This window comes from Anser anser, assembly GCF_964211835.1.
Source record: "Anser anser genome assembly, chromosome: 11".
Lineage (NCBI taxonomy): Eukaryota > Metazoa > Chordata > Aves > Anseriformes > Anatidae > Anser > Anser anser.
The window spans coordinates 8,565,146-8,585,280 of NC_139732.1; the positions used below are offsets into that span (position 1 = coordinate 8,565,146).

Here is a 20,135-nt window from a genome sequence, read left to right on the forward strand (position 1 = left end):
AACAAAATGCATTACAACAGTAATTTTATGACTGTTAAGATAACTGCCGTTAACAAGCACTTAATTAAAATGTACAATAAATAGCAGGCTGCAGTCTTATCTCCTCTCATGAGCTCCCAGCAGCCTGAGACTCCAATGCACAGCCCTGCTGTTCCTCGGCTTGTTTGCAGATTAATTGCTTTTCTGTCTGGCAAAAGCTGCTTCTCCTTCAGCCAGATCGTAAATGACCAGATAGGGACTTTATCAATCAAGCTACTACTTTCTGTGATCACTTCCATTCAACACCTTCTGAATTTCGCATTGAGAGAAACAGAAGTTATAGAGATAGGATTTAACATCTTAGTTTTTGTGTGCTTGGAATTTACGATAGTGCTGTCACCGTTTGACACTGTTAATCTTTACATACAATACCCTTGGAGCAAGGCTGGTTTTGTTCCTGAGCTGGAACTATCCCTTGTAAGGACTGTGAAGAATACGTATGAAACACAGCTGAAGTGCTCTCCGCAGCACAAGGTTACATCTCTCCCATAATCTGCATGCACTCGCTGATGTGCCTCAGCATCTCCCTGTAACCTTGGATGCTGACCAAGCCAGCAGTTTAGTTATATTAATTGAGACCTTGTTTTATTGTGATTGCTTATCTTTTATATTGGGGTCTGGAAGCCTCAGCCATGGATGAGGGCCTCGCTTTGGTAGGTGCTTAATGTGCCTACAGTGAAAACCTAATTGTGCTCAAAGCAGGCTTTGTTCACATCAGGAGTTGGTTTCCCTCTTTAGACTCTGCCTATCGCCAAGACCCTAGCAGACAGATTTTGGGAAACAGGGATGTTTGCAGATGAATTGCGATTTCTGAATTTAATAAGATGATCTAAACAAGTCTAATCACGGTAGAAATTGTATTCTTTGTTTACCAACAGGCTTTAGAGAACAACTGCTACATGCAGAATACACAGGAGTTACAAATGTAAATACAGCACTGGAGTGCAGATGTACTGTAGGCCACTTTAGGAATGCACTGCTTGAACTGCAGTAGGTATGTTGTTTTCGTGTTACCTGCTCAGAATATAAACAAATCTCTAATTTAGCAGATTTATCTCACACGCTGAGTGAAGGGAATGGATTCCATTTGGAGTTCTAAACATGCGCTGTGTAGTAACTCTGAAAATACACTATATTAACTTAAGGTTGGCTTCTGCATACACATGAAGCTGCAGTGTTAAGCATAATTTGTGTAGCTGCTTCGGTGTCATCACTAAGGTCAGTTGTTTTAAACTAAACCAAAGTACCTGCCCCCTCCCTGCATGCTCCTCTCTGAAGGCAGCAGCCCTGTGGACATGGGTTTGATTTTTTTCCTGCCAATCAGAGAGGTGGGGGACTTTCCTTGGTGTCCTGGTTCCAGTTAGGACAGAGTTAATTTTTCCTCATAGTAGCTGGTAGGGTGCTATGTTTTGGATTAGGATGAGAAGAGCGCTGATAACATGCTGATGTTTTAATTGTTGCAGAGCAGTGTTTACACCAGGCCAAGGACTTTTCGGCTTCTCGCTCTGTCCTGCCAGCAGGCAGGCTGGGGGTGCAGCAGGAGCTGGGAGGGGACAGACCCAGGACAGCTGACCCAAACTGGCCAAAGGGGTATTCCATACCATCTGGCGTCATGCTAAACAATATATAGGGGTGGCTGGCCGGGGTGGGGGGCTGGCTGCTCGGGGATAGGCTGGGTATCGGTCAGCGGGTGGTGAGCAATTGTATTGTGCATCACTTGTTTTCTTACACATTATTATTATTAATACTATTATCATTATCACTATTATTATTATTGTTATTATTATATTCCTGTCTTAATAAACCGTCTTTATCTCAACTCACCGGCTTCACTTTCCCGTTTCTCTCCCCCATCCCAGAGAGGGAGGGGGGAGGGTGAGTGAACGGCTGTGTGGTGTTTAGCTGCCAGCCAGGTTAAACCACAACACTTGGGTAAGAACTTATGCCTAGGAGAGCCAAAAGACAGGAATTCCCTGGCAGCAATGCGTAGACTTGTTAGCAACCCCCAAGGATGTTTGAAGACAGGGGTCTTTTCCCATCTGAACTCCTGAGTGGTCTGTTCCGAGCTTCATTCTTAAAGCATCTCACAAAGAGCTGGCTGTAAATGAAGGAAAAGGAGAGCTGCCCTTACCAGGACCTGGCAGCTGATCTCAGCCCGTCCCTGAGCAGATCCATCAAGGGACTGGAGGATCCCTGGCGTTTGGCTGAGGGATGTGTACCTATAAGCGGAAGAAAAAGCTCAGAGCAAATGGGGGTGTTCTCAAGGCATGGGAATGGAGAAGCTGCTAATGAAGAGTTGTTATGAAGCTACTAAAGGAGGAAATACTCAACCGCTTGGAATCCTCCAAGCTATTTGTCATGGACAGCACACTGCTACCACCTAAATAAGCAAACAAACAAGCACAAAAGATAAAGACAAGAAATAATCACTGAGCATATCAGCAAGAGGAGAATGCAGTTCTGTGAAGATAGTAAAATTACATACAGAGGTCAAACCACTCTGCGTTGCCATCCTGCCGCTGCAGAATAGCCCCGGTGTTACATGTATATGCATGGACATTGGCAGCTCTAATGTGGTTATGAGAGGGAAATGGTATCAAGGTGTGTGTGTGCACTAGGATCAGAATGGCATTTACATCTCATGCCTACAACCGTGAGGTGAACACAATCACAGAACACTCCTTTGAAGGAGGGAGATGCACGATAAACTACCCTCATCCTGTATTTTTAATATTTTTTGAAGTGGCTTTATTTTAAACTGGGCCTTGCAGTTACATAGTGTTCATATTTTCCCACAACACCTGTATGTTTGAAATTCTGAGTTCTCACCAGATTTCCCTCTCCTTTTACATATCAGCGAAGAGAGGGTGTTTTGCTTTCGGGTACCTGATGTCTTGAAAGAAAATTTGTGTTTGAAGTTCAGCTGATATGTGACTTTGCTGAGTTGGCACTTGTCGAATGACAGTAATGGGCTGAGCTTTCCTGATGAGATCTTTCTCCTTCCAGACTCTCCAGAAAATTTGTTCAAATACTTGGTTTGCTCTCCCTTTTTTTTTTTTTCTTCCCTGATGCATTGTTTGTGAAAGCTTTGTCCTGAATAATGGAGTGACTCAGTATTTGGGTTGAACTTTTTCAAATCATTTCAGACACACTTGAGTAGTGGCTCAAAAACTGGTTGCTTCATAAGCAAGTTTTTTAAGCAACTTGATGTAGGTTTCATCGTGTTGTGGGAGAGAAGAATGCTAGGACTTTCAGGGCATTCCCACTAACAGTACAGCTGTGGCTGATTAATCCAGATCATCTCACTCCACTTGTTATAGTGTGCTTTAATTTTTTATTACTTAAGAATTTATTTTGAAATTATGCTGATTAAAAAGGGTTGTATTTCCATCAGTACCTACATTAATTCAACCTTGTAAAGTTTACTTCACCCACTCAACTGGGTGGAGTGACTCTTTTATGGATGAGCAGATGTTATAGTTGAGCTGTCAATTTTTATATTACTTAATTTATGCATGAGAAATATTTCAATCCCAAACAATCCACTGTGAAGAAATGGCAAGATTTCTCGATTCTGTGACAATGTGGAAATTCAACGATGTCTCCTTCATATTATGAAATTGAGACATTTGCAAATCTGACATTAAAAAGCTGTTAAGTACTGAATATTGTCACATTATGACATTGCGTTCAGCTTGATAGTCCTTGGTAGTTCAGCAGAATGGAGCAGTCATTAGCAGTGTAAATCAGTATAACTCCACATAAGTCAATGAAACAATTCATCAGATGAGCTTTTCTTGTTCTCCTGCAATATTCTTATTTTAGAGATGAGGCTTTCTTGTTCTGCAATATTCTTATTTTAGCCCTCATAATGATCTTAATTCTTTCTCTCCACTGCATAACAAGAGTACCATCTGAAGGGAAAATAAACAAGCACATAGACTCCAGTTAGTCGAATTTGTTTGATACAATCCCTATGGATTTTATTTTAAATATACTTAATATTTTTATTCTCGGTGTGTGGAAATACCTCATAGCAGCTACAGTAGGGAGCACTGAACGATTGGGTACTTGAGGAGGACTAATGAGAACTTTGAAACTTTGGGGAGGCAACACAATTTCAGGCTGTGGCATTAGCACATCAGTTCAATGCTTCTGCTACAGAGAGGAGCAGGCATTGGGAAGTCCTGGGGGTCCTTTAGGTTTTGGAGTTACCAGTGAAGATGTCTTCATGCATTTTGAAGACTATTTTCACAGCCCAAATAGCTGAAAGTATTTATTTGGAAAGCTCACACCCTGAACTGGAGTCCTGCCGTAAGTGGCCAGCACTGGGATGGGTTTTGTTGTAGAGCCATGCGCAAGCGTGTGACGTAGCGCAGTTGTTGGGAAAATTGGAGGCGTAGCCTACTTGGTATGGCGATGACAGCTTTTCTAGCTCTGCAAGGACAGAGCTGCATGCTGCACAACCTCCAGGCATGTATTCAGAGCCCTACTCGGCACTGCTGATGGAACTGTGGAAAACCAAAAATACCCTTCTTAATGCAGCCAGTGTTGAGAACTTCATTTCCTTAAAAAGAAATCTGGAAGACTTCCCGGATTATGTATGTGTGCCTCTAACTTCAGAGGATAGGACTGTGATGGGAGACTATGAGTAAAAATAATAGGAGAGGACTTTCTTGTTCCCTTGCAATATCCTCCTTTTAGCCCTCCTACTGATCATGATTCGTTCTCCATCATTGCATAACGGGTACAAATCTGAAGGGAAAATAAACACATACATTGATCCCTAGCTGGCTCAGTATCCTGTAATTTGGGGTTGATGAATAGCAAATGGTGAACTTGAGTGGACTAACTTTGAATTCTCATTTGCAACAAACTAATAAGAATATTTTAATTCACTTAACAATACATTACATTTTAACTGATTTTCATCTTAATAGATTTTTGTGGGAAAAGACAATCCCCAGTGAGGAGGCTGTCTTGGTGGCATTTGTAACACAGCTGTGTGCAGGAAAGATTTTGAAGCTTCGAGTCTGCTACAAAGGCTAGACCAAAAGAGATGTCAAATTCAGAAAACACTGTTTGTGGCTTCTGAGGTGAAGGTGTTTGGTCGATCCTTTCACTGGTGGTTTATCAGGCAAAAGTCAGTTGCACTGTACTGTTCAGAGGCTGTTTTTCAGTGAAACATTTAAACGTTATTTGTTTTCAGTTAAGGTAAAAGTTCGATCTGGGCTCGAGATCTGGTCTCCAAGCTTTTTCAGATTTTGGTGATAATTGAAGTCTTTATAATGAACCAATGCCCTTCCCCTTAAGACAAGCACTGTTGAATTTCAGGGTGATCGAAAAGTGCATCCTTTTCTGATTTGGTGGGTTAAAGACCACTTGCAAATTTATTAAAGACTTTAGTATTTAACCAGTTCTTTTTGTTCCCTCACCCCAATTTCTAGAAACCTTCATTTACGCTGAATTCAAATTAATTATTGTAAGAGCTTTTGCCCTTCTCCATGACTTATTTCTGCCCTCTGGCTGATCAGTGGTCCATGGTCAGCTCTCAGATCTCCAAGAAGCTGAAAACACATAGAACATTTTGACATTTAGGAAGGTCGTGTAACTGAAGAGGTTGAAGGACTGATTTAACTAGCAGGAGAGCAGTTCATTCCCTTTTACATTCAGGTTGTTTAAACAATTGTTTTCCACTTTGAAACAGGCTTCAATTTTGTTCTTTATCATGTGACTGGTCTATACTGCATAGCACCCAAATAGGAATCATCTTGTAAACCTTCTCCCTTGAGAGTTATCTTATCTTCCAGCTCTCCTTCTCTCTGTCCCATGCATGTGTTTTACAGGTTGGAGATGCTACACCAAAGGCTGATGAAAATAGAAATAGAAATCTTATGGCAAGCATAATGTCTTGCTAAGGGGACACTTGTAACGGCATCCTCTGAGAGAGATTGTCCCAAAGAGGCATGGTTTCAGGTGACAAATCCGTAATTGTCTTCTATGGCAAAGAGGGAAAACATTAGCTTTTATCTCAAGCTGATCTTTTCGGAGTAGGCATGCATCCAACCCAGAAGCTCAGACCTAGACTTCAGGATTTGAGGACAGATATGAATCAAGAGCTGAATTTTACTAAGCTTCTAGATGTGATTTTTTACCTGCTTCTAGATGTGATTGCAATAGGATCTGCCAGTAGTGTTTCCAATGTGGCAGAATTTCGTGCATGTGTTTAGTGCAGGCACTGACTTAAAGCTCAAGGTGAGTTTTGGTCCTGAGTAATTTACTCTCTTCCATCCCTGCCTGTGCTGTGGAGATGAGCAGGCTCTTCTGCTTAGAGGAGAGCAAGGTCAGGAGAGTTTTCCTTACATCCTTTTGTCATAAGTAATACTGTCTGATCTGGTGCACTTGATTCTAGACCTGTTAAGCCAAAATTCATGTGTTCTCTGTGGACATGTACAGGTAGCTATGAATTGATAATAGACAATGGTATTTTTGCCATGCACTTGTTTAGGCAGAGGAGCGGCAATTGCAGTAACTATAAGCTGTGTGATAGGATATTCTGTGAAATTTAAATTCAGTAAAGGTAGTCTGAGGATTACAGTGGATATTAGTATTAACCAATTACAAAAAAAAAAATCTAAATTAAATGTCAACCCCCACCCAGGTGTGGTCATTGAAATTCAGATCCAGATGCAAGATTGGCATCTTGTGTGTATCTTTGCTGTGCTGAAACAGTGGCAAAAAGCAACAATATTCTCCTCTGTCTCTTAGCAAGCAGTTAATCGAGCTCTCTGTCTCAAATATCTCCTCAATGATCAGGAGTTCTTAACCGCTCACATTTTTCATTCCTCCCATCACCTGAGAAGGCTTGTCTATTGTTAAACCAAGCAGCAGTGACTTCCCGGTGAAATAAAATGAAACAAAGCAAAACCTTTCTCTCATTCTGTGAGGTCTGTTTAATTTTAATTCTGTTGCAAAATAGTTTGTCTGACTTAGTTATGAGTGAGTGGAAAAAAGTGTCACTTTGTGTGGTGTTTCAGTGCCAAGCTCTTAAAAGTGGTGTAGTTGGAAATGGTGAAGACCTGGGAGGTCACCTAACAGCCTCTATTCCCAAGCAGGATTTGTTCCTATAGTGTGTGTATGTATACATTACATATATTATATATATTCTATATAGAGAGAGTAGTACATCTATGTAATATATATATATATTGGGTAGTTCATCTCTTTAATGAACTCATTATAATTCACTTGTTAAAAGAAAATAGTGATTTACTATTATGCTTTTGCTCTGATAATATCATCCCTCTATTTTCTCTCTGTCCTTTATGTTTTTGAAACTTCTGTAAGTCCTACTGTGTGCTTCAAAGCTGCATCCAAAGATCCAAATTTGGACAGATTATTCTGCTTTATCCACCACCAAAGGGCAGCCCCCCTGGGCTGGGCTGTACCATGCAGGATCAGAGGCACTGACTACAAGCAATGTTCTGGGTAAGGAAAGTAAGAAAGTACAGTACAGTTATGGAGAGAGTGATGGGGAGTTCAGTAGAGAGAATGGAGTTCACATCCTGGAAACTACTATGTGGTCTGGTCAAAAGTGCCATTAGATCTTCAGTGCTCAAGAGGATCTTTAATGATGCTTTAAATTCAAAGGGCTCTCAACTTAGAAGTTTTGCTTTTGATATAAGACTTGTTAGAGCAGAGTTTTATTTTCTTCTACACTGTAAAAAATGCAAGCTGTTTTCTATAAGATGACAGAAGCTGTCAATCAGTTAATTTGTTGCTCAGACACCTACATTTTTACAGCCTTGTTTAGCATGCTTTTTTGGGTACATCTACCAGAAAGCCTTTCATAGAGAGGGGTTCTCCCACTATGCGAGATCATTTTGTCAAATGCTGCCCAGGCACTCGTTCTTCTTGTCTCACTGTATTTGTACAGCCTGTACAGCAGATTCATGCTCTGCAGGACCAAAGAGTAGTAATTACAGGCAAAGGCTCTGAATCTATAAAATGTTTATGTTTTTGGGGGGTGACAAAAGCAGATTTTGGAGGAATAGGTCTCTAGTGGCTCTTGCTGATGTTGCCTGGATTGTGAGTGCTCGGGGTCATGATCAGAGAGGAGCTGTACTTCTGTCCTCACCTTTGTCTACAGTATCTCCTTTCAGGTGTCATATCGGATGTACGCTCACCCCTGGATATGGGTTTCCGTTCATGCCAGATCAGGTCCTGGCCCGTCTGCTTGAGTTCATTCTGCCAGAGGTTTTCTCCAGGGCTCTGTCAGCAGCAGTACATGGTGACCAGGCATCTGTCCGTCCTAAAAAACATTTCGCCTTTGTTTTAGTGGATGCTAGAGAAACTGTTAAAACAACAAACACTTTATGCATATGGTTTTTGATGACTGGGCGTTTCTTCTTCCATTGTGATCCAGGAGGGCCCTTGCTGAATGGTTAGGGCGTTACAGCTCTCAGACCAGCACTCTTCAAACAAGTTACTCTTGCTGATGGGAAGCTTTCTTTTTAAGGTGTTTGGGTTCCTTTCTATACTCTGCAGTCTGCAGAGAAGTAAGTTTATCTAGCGTGTTACTACTTTTCAGTTCATTTTCTACAGATAGCCCTCATTTCATTTTAAACCCAAACATTAAATATCCTGATAGCCATGTCAGTATTCAGTATTCTTTAATAGTTAAATGGCAAAGCCAGAGCATTATATTTAACGTTTCTGGCAAAAAAAAGGCCCAGGGCATCTTGTGCTGGTTGTCCCTAAACCAGTGGCTGTTTCTGAAGAATCAGCTGTGTACTTCCAATTTCTTTTTAACCTTGCAGAGTCTTAAATTTTAGTTTCTCCAAGACAGGCTGTCAGAGGTAGACAAGTATTTTTGGACAGCTACTTCTCCAGGAAGCAATCATCATACCTTTGAAAAACTCCTTGAATGTGTTATCACGAAGTGCTGGGCATTTTAGAAGGTGGCACCAAGACCACAGTACTGGATTCTATAACTTGTACCTAGAAGATCCTACAGGAGGCCAAAGGGAAGACAGCAAAGTAACTGGGGTGAGAATCACCTAGATGTGGAAGGAAGAGCGATGGCAATGGTTCAAAGTGGTGAAGGCCCCAGTTGTGAATGCAATTGTGACAACGTAGAGCTTCATGTTCCAGAACGATCTGTCAAAAGCAGTTGTGCAGTATCGTCACTGAAAGACCCACTGTGGGTTTTAATCTGGTGCCTTGGTCCATGCGCCCCTAACTGAAAACTGAAGCCAAGGCCTGTGGTGCTGTGTGGTGAAGGATAGGTAGGTCTGGTGTGCTAAGTCTTCATCCGCTATCTTCCAGGGCGATTTTTGATCCTGTAATTTTTCATCTCTTGTTTGGATTAAGAATAATTCACTTTATAAGAGTTTCCCATTTAAAAAAAAAAAAAAAAAGAGCTTCAGATTACAAGATTCTGCAGAAGAGCTCTGTCTGGACAGTGTCTTACACAGAATAATACAACTTTCCATGTGGGTTTCAAACACCACATCTAAGGCAAAGGACATTAAATGACAAAGGTTTTCCCTGTAGTTCCTCTTCCCTTGTGCTATCTTTCATATGCAAAGATCATCAGGTCTAAGGTTATTAATTGCTTGTCAATTAGTTTGAAATCCTCTGGATCCAAAGCTCTCACCCTTAGTGCTTAGCTGTTTTTTATTTCCTTGCAATATAAGAAGTGAGGGGTGGGGCTCTTTATCCCAAGTTAAATTAAAATCCTGTATTTCAGTTGGGGTGCATGGGCTGTCTCGCTGCGTGCAGGTCCGTGCAGCTCACTGAGCTGGGGCCTGGCACCTGCTGTCTCTCAGTAACTTTAGACTGTGGTACGGGCTGGATCATGTGTCCGAGATGGGATTTCAGCCTCTTCTCATCATTTTAAGAGTTTAAATTGGACAAAAGGCCAACCTTAAGTTTGACCATTTCGGCTTAGTGGAATCAATGCTGAGCACAGAGCGAAGAAGGTGGGGTGGCTTGTGCCTGTGATTTGGCTAGTGGACAAAGTATTTACATTGGTTGAAAAATAAATAAAAATAAAAATTGAAGTTTTCCATTTCATCATATGCAAGGTAGATAAAATACATGGGTGAGCCTTGAGCCTCTTAGCTCCGTTCCCCTCTCTGCTCCTCTGGTGTGCAGAGGAAGAGGCGTTTGGCTTCGGGAGGCTGGCAGGGTGCGGGTTGCTGTAGGTAGGGCTGTGCTTGGGGCAGGAGTCTGGCCTCCAACGTGTTGGTGCTGCACCTTGTCCTGTGCTCACACAGATGAAGGAACCGGCGTTTAGCTGGCACTGGGCTCTACTATTTTGGCTGATAAGGTTCAGTGTAAACAAATGCAGGTCTGTGAATTATCTGGCATGGGGATCAGTTAGGGGTGCTGGCTTCCTATAGCCTTAATCTCGTTGGCCTAAATGATTTATAAACTGGCAACATGATAAATGTTGTTTTAAGTGGACAAATCACATTGAAGAGGTGTAACTTTCTGTCAGTGTGTAACATGACCGCTTCTCTTAGGGGAAGAATAACAATCACAAGGAGCAGTGAGGGTAACAGGATCACAAGTAGGCATATTCCTTCTCTGCAGCATAAATCATTAGAAGGGCACTTCTTTCTTTCCGCTTTCCTCTTTGCTTGTCCTTCTTCGTCCTTTCTTTTTTCTTTTTTTTTTTTTTGGTGCTATTTTCTAGTGCTTCCATACCATTTTGGAAAGCTAAACCCTCCACTTGATTTGTGCTGCAGTTTCTTCATAAATCTATGAAGCTTGTCTCCATCAAGCTGTATTTTCCATTAAAATATAGTTCCCAGGTGATTTCCAATACTATGAAAAACATGTAGCCATAAGTCTTTCACTGATTGTTTATTATCTGTTTAGGTGCTCCTGAGGATTTTGACAGCTAGGACTTGTATCATATGTAATGTAATAAAAGTGAATGTCTTCAGCATAACAGGGATAGCTGGCCTTTCATTTCTGTCTGCAAGGGCTGTATTTGTCTTCTGTGTTTTTTTAACATGAAACTTTGGGTCTGCTCCAAATCGGGTCAGCTTAAACTTTGTGTTTTCTTTGCTATATAGATGAACAAAAGGCAAAAGAAAATTCAAACAAAACACTACAAAAGCTTTCCTGTTATAAACAGCACAGGAAGCAGTAACAACAAAGCTAGTATTTGTGTCGGTGGAGGAATAGTTTGACTTCAGCTGGCTTCCAGCATGGACACACCATTTCTCCTCTGGCTGCAGGAGATGCATCAGGACATTGGTTGTCTGCAAAACTGCAACTCTTTCACACGCAAAGTTCCCCCTGCCCTTAAAGTCAACTTCACATTAGCATTACAGGGTCAGCCTGTATGTTAGAACTGACACGTGGTGGTGCACAGGAAACCTGGGCTAGGAATAAAACCTTACCCAAACTCGCACAGCATGTTGTGAGTTCAGTTCATCAAGTCTTTGTGTGCTGCCTCCGCTGCCAAAAGAAATGCTGCGTTTCCTTGGCACCTGTGCTGACACGTGTGATGCATTGCAAAGAAACCATAGCGGGCCTGGCAGCGGGCTCTGGACAAATTCTGTCTAGGAAAGGATGACAGAGGTGGCCCCATCACAGAAGGGAGGGAAAGAGGAGGCAGTCTTGAAGGTGGGCCAGGAGATAAGGGAGCTAGCTTGCGTTTGCAGGCCGTGTGGTTACTGTCAAGGCAGTCTTGTGCGTTGCCTCAGTTTCCCCATCAGTGGGTCAGGGGAGTATTGGTTATTATAGTAAACCAATGCAGGACTCAGAAGGAAAATAACTAATAATTATTAGTAAGGTTTGTAATTTAAAGGTTGGCTTTGTAACAGGCAAAGTGATTTACTGTGGTCAGGAAAACTACCCAGTTTGGACTTCAGTGCCTTTGTAACATGGAACATCCTCTCCCTGCCCTGCGAGGAGATGTCCTTACTTCCCTTCCCAATGGTATTCACACAGTGGCTGAGTAGAGCTGATATAACTGTGAGTTTGCTTTGTATCTTCTCCAGTTGGACCTCAGAACTGGTTTTCCAATGAGAAACTACTGTTTCCTAAATGCTTGGTGAAGCGCTTAATTGTGAAAATGACTAGTTTAACTTACAACATCAATTTGAAAAATTGCTCATTAATTTTTGAGGTGCAGCCACCTTCCCTGGAGGACAGAACTACTGATCTCATCTACACCTAAAACCTTGGCTTCATCTGCTAGCAGGCATGTCTGATCTGCAAATGAAATTTGGCTTACCATCTTCGTTTCCTTATAAACACCCCTGACTGCACCTTTGGCAGAACACATGATAATTAAAGAGTTGTGGCTTATACTGTGCAGGCTGAACAGAGCTGGCAGGGAGGAGTTTAGATGAGCAGCATGCCACACAGAAATATTGTCTTTCCCTCCACTTTCCAGTGGCATTTAATAGCAAAATTGAAACTCTCAAAGAGCTACGTGAGCTAAAATGTTTGGGTTGATTTCTTATTGTTTGCTTAACATATCAGATTATTTAGGCCTAAATTATCTATGCAGCTGGTAGACAAATAATTCAACATAAACAGAGTGCAGGAATTGAAGGGGGTGCGATCTGAATAAGAAGCACTGCTTGAGAAATGCTTTATCTACCTACAGGAGTTTTAAAGCATGCGGGGTTGGTTTGAATCCACTAAATGTGGATGGTTCAAATCCCTGGCTTTTTCAGACCTCCAAAGACATCAGAGCTTCACCAGTGCAAACCCCATCCATTGATGGGCACGGTAGACACATTTTTCACTGAGATTAAACTTTGTCAGAACTGAAATAACTTCAACTGCTGCAAATTGACCTTTAAAAGTATTTTTTAATATGTTTTGTTTTCAAAATAAGAGTTCTTTGGATCTTTGTTTCACCTGGATGCTGGCCATCACTAGCAAAGTAATTCCACATGGAGACCTCTCCTTTCCTCAATTCTCATCTTCTGTGCTACTTTTAGTCTGCAGAATTGCCATTTCCTCCCTTTAGCCCTGACTGTACAGATTTCATCTCCTGAGTCTCAGCCCTCCTCTTGCCCACAACATCCAAGGAAATGTTCCTAGGCACACCAGAGAAATTGAACTGGAATGCCCTGAGACATCCAGAAGCTGAGTATAAAGTGCACAAAGGTTTTGTCTTTAGTAGTTGATTGGCTTCCAAATTTACTCCCAATGTGTTCTGTCATCATTAGTTTATAATTTTAGCACTGATTTACTCCTGAAATGAAAACCTCTTAAAGAGCAAAGACTGATGTAGATGAAACCCTCTGGGTTGTGATCTGTTCATTTAGAGCCAAATGGCCCGCTCGTTAATGCCATTTGCCTTATGACCAATTACCAGATATTTCCTTATTAAGCAAAAAATCACTTTTGCCCAGTGTTGTAAACTAGCTTAATAGCACTTCACCTTCTTCTGCATCATAGCAGTTGAAAAAGATTGGGACGTAGGGTTCATTTACTGACCAGCTCAACATTGGAGGGAGCTCTTTTTTTCTTTTTTTTTTTTTCTTTTCTGAAAATGAAGGTGGACAGGCAGAATACTTTGTCCTTCCTCAGTAAGGACATTGAAACTGGAAGATGTCAGAGCTTTAGCTGTGACACTCTAAAAGGCTGTTATTCCCCAAAATCTTGGTGCTCTTGTTTTGGGGGTTATATGACTGAACCCACCAGCTTGGGAGAAAGAAGAAACTCTATTTGCAGGTTATCTTTCTTGTCTCGCCACTCTTTCCAAGCCAGGCCTACAAGCTCCACTTCCACCCATCTTAGTCCATCAGTCTTTCCTGAAGTTGTAAGGACTGTGTGAGTTTGGAAGCAACCTGCTTCATCCAGCCACGGTATACCATTATTTTTCTAATTAAGGTCCTGTGATTATATGACATGTGCTTTTCCTCTTAGCTGTTCCAGGAAGTTGTCATTCTCAGCTTTCATAGCCCCAGATCACTTATTCCTCTTTTTCCCTTGACAGGAAAGGATCATTGCTGTATACTTAGAGTGCTTGCACACCATATTCAGTATGTACTTACTAAATATGCACATTTACATATTTAGACAACAGCCTTCTTTTCCTAGCTGAGCACATGTTTAGCCTCCTGTTTTGCAATACGTTCCTGAAGCTCCTACTCTCCTTTCTCTTCCTTTCAGGTTGAATTTGCCTCAAATCTGCTGCCCTCAGTGAGGGGATCTGTGCCCAGTGCTCCAGGCCTGCGGGGTGCAGCCCGTTGCCCTGTCTTCCTGGGGCTGACGTGCTTTGCCTCGTGTTCTGTGATTTTCTCTTCTCTTACAGCCACATCACCAAGCTTGCTTGCCATCTTCTTGTGACTGACAAATATACCCAGGTGCATATCTCACTGCCAGGTGAAGTGTTTGTACTTCACTGCAAAGTTACTATTTTTACACAGCATTTGTTTTTTATGCTCTTTTTACCAGTACTTCCAAATCTCTAGTTCTTCCCTTTGTTCTTGAGGAAGATGCTGATCCCCCCCTCTACACTGATAAAGCCTCACTGGGGCTGAAGCATGGTTACACTCTCACCTTTGTAGTTTGCATTTGGAAGAACTGATCCATCACCTTTGGTGTGATTGTGGTCTGCTTAAAGACAGCAAACCTGGTCGGAGGATGCACCAAGCTCTGCAGCTGGTTACTAGCATGGACACAGTTACTTTTGGATATCCGTGGATATTTCCCAGCAACAGGTTATAGCTAATACACTCTCACAGTGGCTTTAAAAGAACTGTACACTCTGGACTAATCTATCTGATGGAATAGGATGAGTTTCAGCTACTAAACCCTCCCTCCTGAGGCCAAATGCTTTAAGTAGGATCTGATGCAGATCCTTATCCTCGGACTGTCAATAACGGCTTCAGAGCACATCATCTCTTTTTCCTTTCAGACGTAGTTTATTCATTTACTGGTGTTTCCAAGTCAGCCAGCAGTTAATATACAGTATTGTGTAAATTGGATGTAACTGATTAATTTATAAATAGCAGAGTTCAGTTAAAAATGTACATTCAGTATTGCATACAAAAGTCAACGCATGCACACACACACACACCAAAAAAATCAAGAACTTGGTTATCAGTTTTCCAAAGGTTATAGCTGAGAATCCTTCTGCGTGTCTTCTGACTCTGGACCTTTCATGTTTTAGGCTTTTGTACGCTAGCGTGAGCCTAACAGAAACCTCCTTTGTATAAATGTTAATTGAGGTTCTCAGGTAAGTTAAATTGTCCATGGGGCTTCCAACTTTCTTTAAGTTAAACCAACAAAATCCAGAAGGATGCAGTGAAAATCATGAAATATTCCTTTTTTTTCCTAAAAATTTTACCTTTGCATGGGTAGACCTAGAAATATTTCTCATCATTTCTTGTCATGACTCAAGTTAGCTCCCCAGCTGGTGATGCTTCTCAGAAATGTGTGAGGTATTCCACAGTGAGAAGTTGGCACCGAACATTTGAAATGGAGGTTTGGTGCTGCAAAGGGCTTCATGCGCCTGGGCACTGCCACCAACGTGCACTTGCATGGGCTCTGGGATTGGCTTTAATAAAGGAGACGTGGCCTGAGCTGTGGTAGGACTGCGGCTTCCACTGTCAAGAATCACAGGCTTTTACATTCCTTCATGTATTTAGGAAAATTACTTGATGCTGTGAATAATTCAGGGAACTTCAAGATTATTGGGCTGGCTTTTTAATCTTGTGCTTTGTTTTGCTTTTAAACACGCTCATTTTCAAACTTGTGGTTTCCAAACAGCAACAACTGTCATTTCTCTCAGACACAATTCAATTAAGGAAAATCTCATGACACTTCATATTTTTTAGTTTATATGTAGAAATCCCTGTCAATAATAACAACATTTTCTGGTGTGAGTTCTTGGGTTTGCAATCTTCCCATGTTTTCTCTATGGGTCCTCCTCATTTTTCACGCTAGGGTGAACATTCCTGGTTTGCTCTTTGAATACTTGGTAAAGCAAAACCAAAAAAGGTGAAAAGCCAAGAGGTATAAAGATGGGAATTAATGTTATGAGGAATTTCCAAGTATTTGCCCAGCAGCTGTCTCTTGCACATCTCCAGCTTTTGCTCAAGCGACTGGTCTTACTTGAAGCGTTTGCATTTGAGCAGCAGGATTCAATACTGAACCAACTATCAAGAAGCAAGGGATATGGCCTTTATCAAATTTAATAAACCTTTGAGGACTGCAGAAAGAATACACTTGTCTTTAAAACTCAGGCTCTTCAAGTGAAAACTAAACAAACTTGAATCAAATTCTTGCTTGTAGATGCATTGCGAAAGCCAGCTATTCATTGCTTTGCAATAGAAATTAGTAATTTTTGCAAAGTATTTTATTTCTTTTGATGCTCTGCAATGTCAGTTCTTTGCTTTTTTTTTTTTTCTCCTTTGACATGGAGATCAGAATCTGCCCTGTATGTTGTAATTACGGTAAGAGAAGTATACAAATACAAGCATGTCTAAATACGTGAATACAAGTCAGGCTATTAATTCAGAGAGCCTTGCCACATTTATTCATGTTCTGTGTTATGAGATTAAAGCTATAACATAGTTATGTGAATTATAAGCATCTCTTTAGCAAGTCATATATTAACCATAATAATTTTTAAAGGGTGGAGCGTGATTTATTGAACATTGTAAGAAAAAATAAGGTAAATGAGTTAGCTCAGGGGTGGGGCAGCAGCAAACTGCTTGTGGAGACTCTTAGTCCCTGAGGTGGTAGAGGTTAAATGCATTACAGAGCTTATAGGCTCGCTCCCCAGAGAGAAAGGGGGGCAGACGTTTTTAGCTGACATGTCAAGGACACCACGCGTTTGCCCTCCTCACTAATGGTAAGATACTGAGCTGATAGCAAGGTTGCAGTGGCAATTTTCAGAGAGAACACTGGAACACAATAGGTGGCTCCTAATTAGGGAGGAGGGCAGTGTGCTGGGACAGGCCTAGCACTTCAGAGGTCCCCTAGCTGAAGGCACTGTGAGTTTGAGACCACTGATGCAAACTTGGACTATTAATAAAGCGTTAGCGGCCAAGAGGCATTTTAGTTGACGTTTCCACAGAAACAGCACTCTGCTTTACCTTCGTAGCTTGCACATCAAAATCAGTCCTGGTCCTGCACCACTGAAAGCAGTGTACTTCAAGCGGCTGGTGATGGAGATGGCTTTTTGCTCACCGGTGCCCACTTAAAACCACTAACTTTGCTTAGGAGAGGTGGAACAGGTACATAGGAGCAGGACACGCTGCTGTGATGGAGGGGGGTGTCAGTGGATATGTGCACGTGCAAGAAGGTGCTTGGGGAATGGTGGGATTGCTGTGTGAAAGGAGAGAAAGTTGTAAGGAGGTCAGGTTATAAGAGTGAGAAAAAGGAGGAAGAAAAGAAGGACCCTGAGTAGGTAGGTGGAAGTGCAAGGAGGGAAGGGGAACTGGGAAGGAGCAGCACCGGAGGTCCCAGTGGCATGACTCAAATATTGCTTCAGATTAAATTCAGGAACTCCAGACTTAACTAAAATTAAAAAAATAAAAGTAAAAATCCACTTGTGTGGTGGAGAAAGCTCTTCTAGCTGGCAGACTGCCCAATAAGATATCCATGAGGGTTGGGTCCTGGAGAACCACAGCAAGCCAAACTTGTGATCTGTACTTGTAAAGCTATTATACTTAGGTGTTTTAATTCTCATCGGAAAGTGGTTTGTTTCCATTAATGTCCTAACCTCACTCCACAAAAGTCCCACATACAGAGGGATTACACAGGTAAGCAGACAGAATATGTAGCATGCAGATTTTGCAGCTTCTTTATGAAAAATCTCTTGACAAGTCTCAGCCATTGTCCTGAAGAGCATGAAGAGAAAATGAGGACGTAATAGCATGAGAACAAGGAGGACTTGAAGAAGACCTGTTCCAGGGAGCAGTGCTTTGTGCTGCACCGAGGCAGACCCTCTAACAGAGGAAGTGAAAAGGCAAAGCCGTGGGTTTTACATGTCGGCTAGGACTGGCTTTGAGCTGAGCTACCTGGTAGCAGAGAGGTGCAAAATTTTGCCATAGATCACGCTGAAAGGTGGAAGGAAATGCTCCATTGATTTAGGTGCTCATGCAGCAACCAAAGGCATCTACCTGCTGCCTGCCTACCAGGCTCCTGCCTTCCCAGCTACCTCGCACCCAGCGAGCCCTGAGAATGCCCCCTCCCTTAATCCTCTGCTGGGAGCTTTGGGGCTCAGTGGAGGAAAGGACCTTGAGCTGAAGGAGGGAGGGTTGTTTGGAGAAGGAAATTCAGTAAACTCCAACCTCCCAGTGAACCTGCTGGGGCTGATTTGCTGCCAGCCCCTGGGAACAAAACTGCAGCGCTCGGTTCCTGACTCCCATCAGCTCCCACAGCCTGGAGGGTTCACACTGCTCTATCTGGCACCTCTTCCCATGTCAGAACAAGGCATTGTGTGCGCGATTTCAACATGCTTCTGGTTTTGTTCTAACTGCCAAGAAACACTAGTTGGGTTATTATGAAATGATTGAGAAGCATTTGCTCATACAAATTATTTGTTTTAAGAGTTTAGTAATTAAATGTCAACACACAGTATTGGTGTCTGAAAAGCTCTCGGGTGAAAGCCCTGCTCTAACTTGAAACTATAATGTGCTGTTTCTGTTCTCTCGGGAGAGATTTGTCTCCTCGGTATAAAGCACCTCGCTGCAACACGCACCATCCTTGGCCTTCAAAGGCACCCTTGTGCAAAGGGCGTGTTGCATTAATTTGTTCAGCCAATTTAGGGTGTGTGGCATTAATTTGTTTGGCCAATTTGTTTAGAATCTGGCAGAGCATAAGCACCCAGCGCAAGGGCTGTGCATAATGCCTGTGTCATCTCTGCACCACATCTCAAGGGCAGCAGATTTACCCCATGGGGCCTGGCCACACCTTGAGTCCCTGCTCTAAAGAAACAAAGGTAGGAACCGAGGTGCTTTATGAGGGCGAGTACGAGAATGTTTTGTACTTGGAACCAATTTCTAGCTGTGGGAGTGAGACAGTGTTGGAGTGCCATCCGCTGCTGCTGCTGACCGTGGTCACCTGGGACGCGGGGCAATAATCACACCCACAGGGAGCCCCGCTCTCCGTCGATGGAAAACCACATCCAATTTGATGTGAAACGACAAGCTTTTGGTGCAATCGTGTGTAGTGCACTGCAGATTGTTAATGCCATGCCTGCCAAGCTTTTGATTTGCATAGAAATCATTGACTTTAATCCAATATGATTTTGTATGATCATAGAATATCCTGAGTCGTAAGGGACCCATAAGGATCATCAAGTCACTTCTGTATTATTCCTGTTCCCCTGTAATGTTGGCGAGGAGCTGTCAAAGTACTTTCCAAGATATTTATTTGGAAGGACCAGCTAGCTATAATTAATAATTACAAATTTTGTAAAGTCTGATTTAAAAATAAGTGACCATTGTTCCAAATGTGAGCACCTATGGACTTCAAGAAGAGCTTCCAGACATCCAGCACTAGGCTTTACAGTGAATTGTTGATGAAAATCCTTATCTGAATATTTTAACTGAACAGGTGACAAGACCTGGAATTAAAGCTGATTGGCAAGACTGTAGCATTTTCTGTTTCCCACTAAAATTTCCTTCTCACAAAAGACTGCACTACCAGCTAGCTTCCTTCAGAATTTAGACTAAATGTCCTGAGGTTTGTGCTGTCATTCTGGGAACACATCTGTATTCCGAGCAAGACAGGCAGCGAGTTCATGGCAGAGCTTTTACTCGACTTGAGGAAGTCGGGTTTGTACCCTGGATATCTCTGCACTGCCGAATGTAACAGCGAAGTGCAAGAAAAGGTACCCAGCCTAGATATGGATCTGTCTAGAGCTTCATGTACACATACATGCTGCGAGCTGCTGTCAGATCAGGGGGTAGGTGAGAATTTTGTGAAGTTTGTAGAGCAGTCCTTACACAGTGCTTTGAAACGTGTCCGAATTGGCCAGGCTTGTTCACTGGGTGCCTGGGAACGAGCTAAACTGCTGGGGAGCAGGATGCATGTGTGAAATACTGCAGGAAGCAGGTGTGCAGAAACGTGCACCTTTCCCAGAATAAGGCTGCACG

General features: G+C 42.3%; 1 protein-coding gene across 3 annotated transcripts in view; it reads left to right on the top strand.

Moving 5' to 3' along the window:
* Positions 1–20,135, top strand: part of LOC310905606 (uncharacterized protein) — a 136,778-nt gene that overhangs the window by 108,937 nt on the left and 7,706 nt on the right. The window lies entirely within an intron of this gene.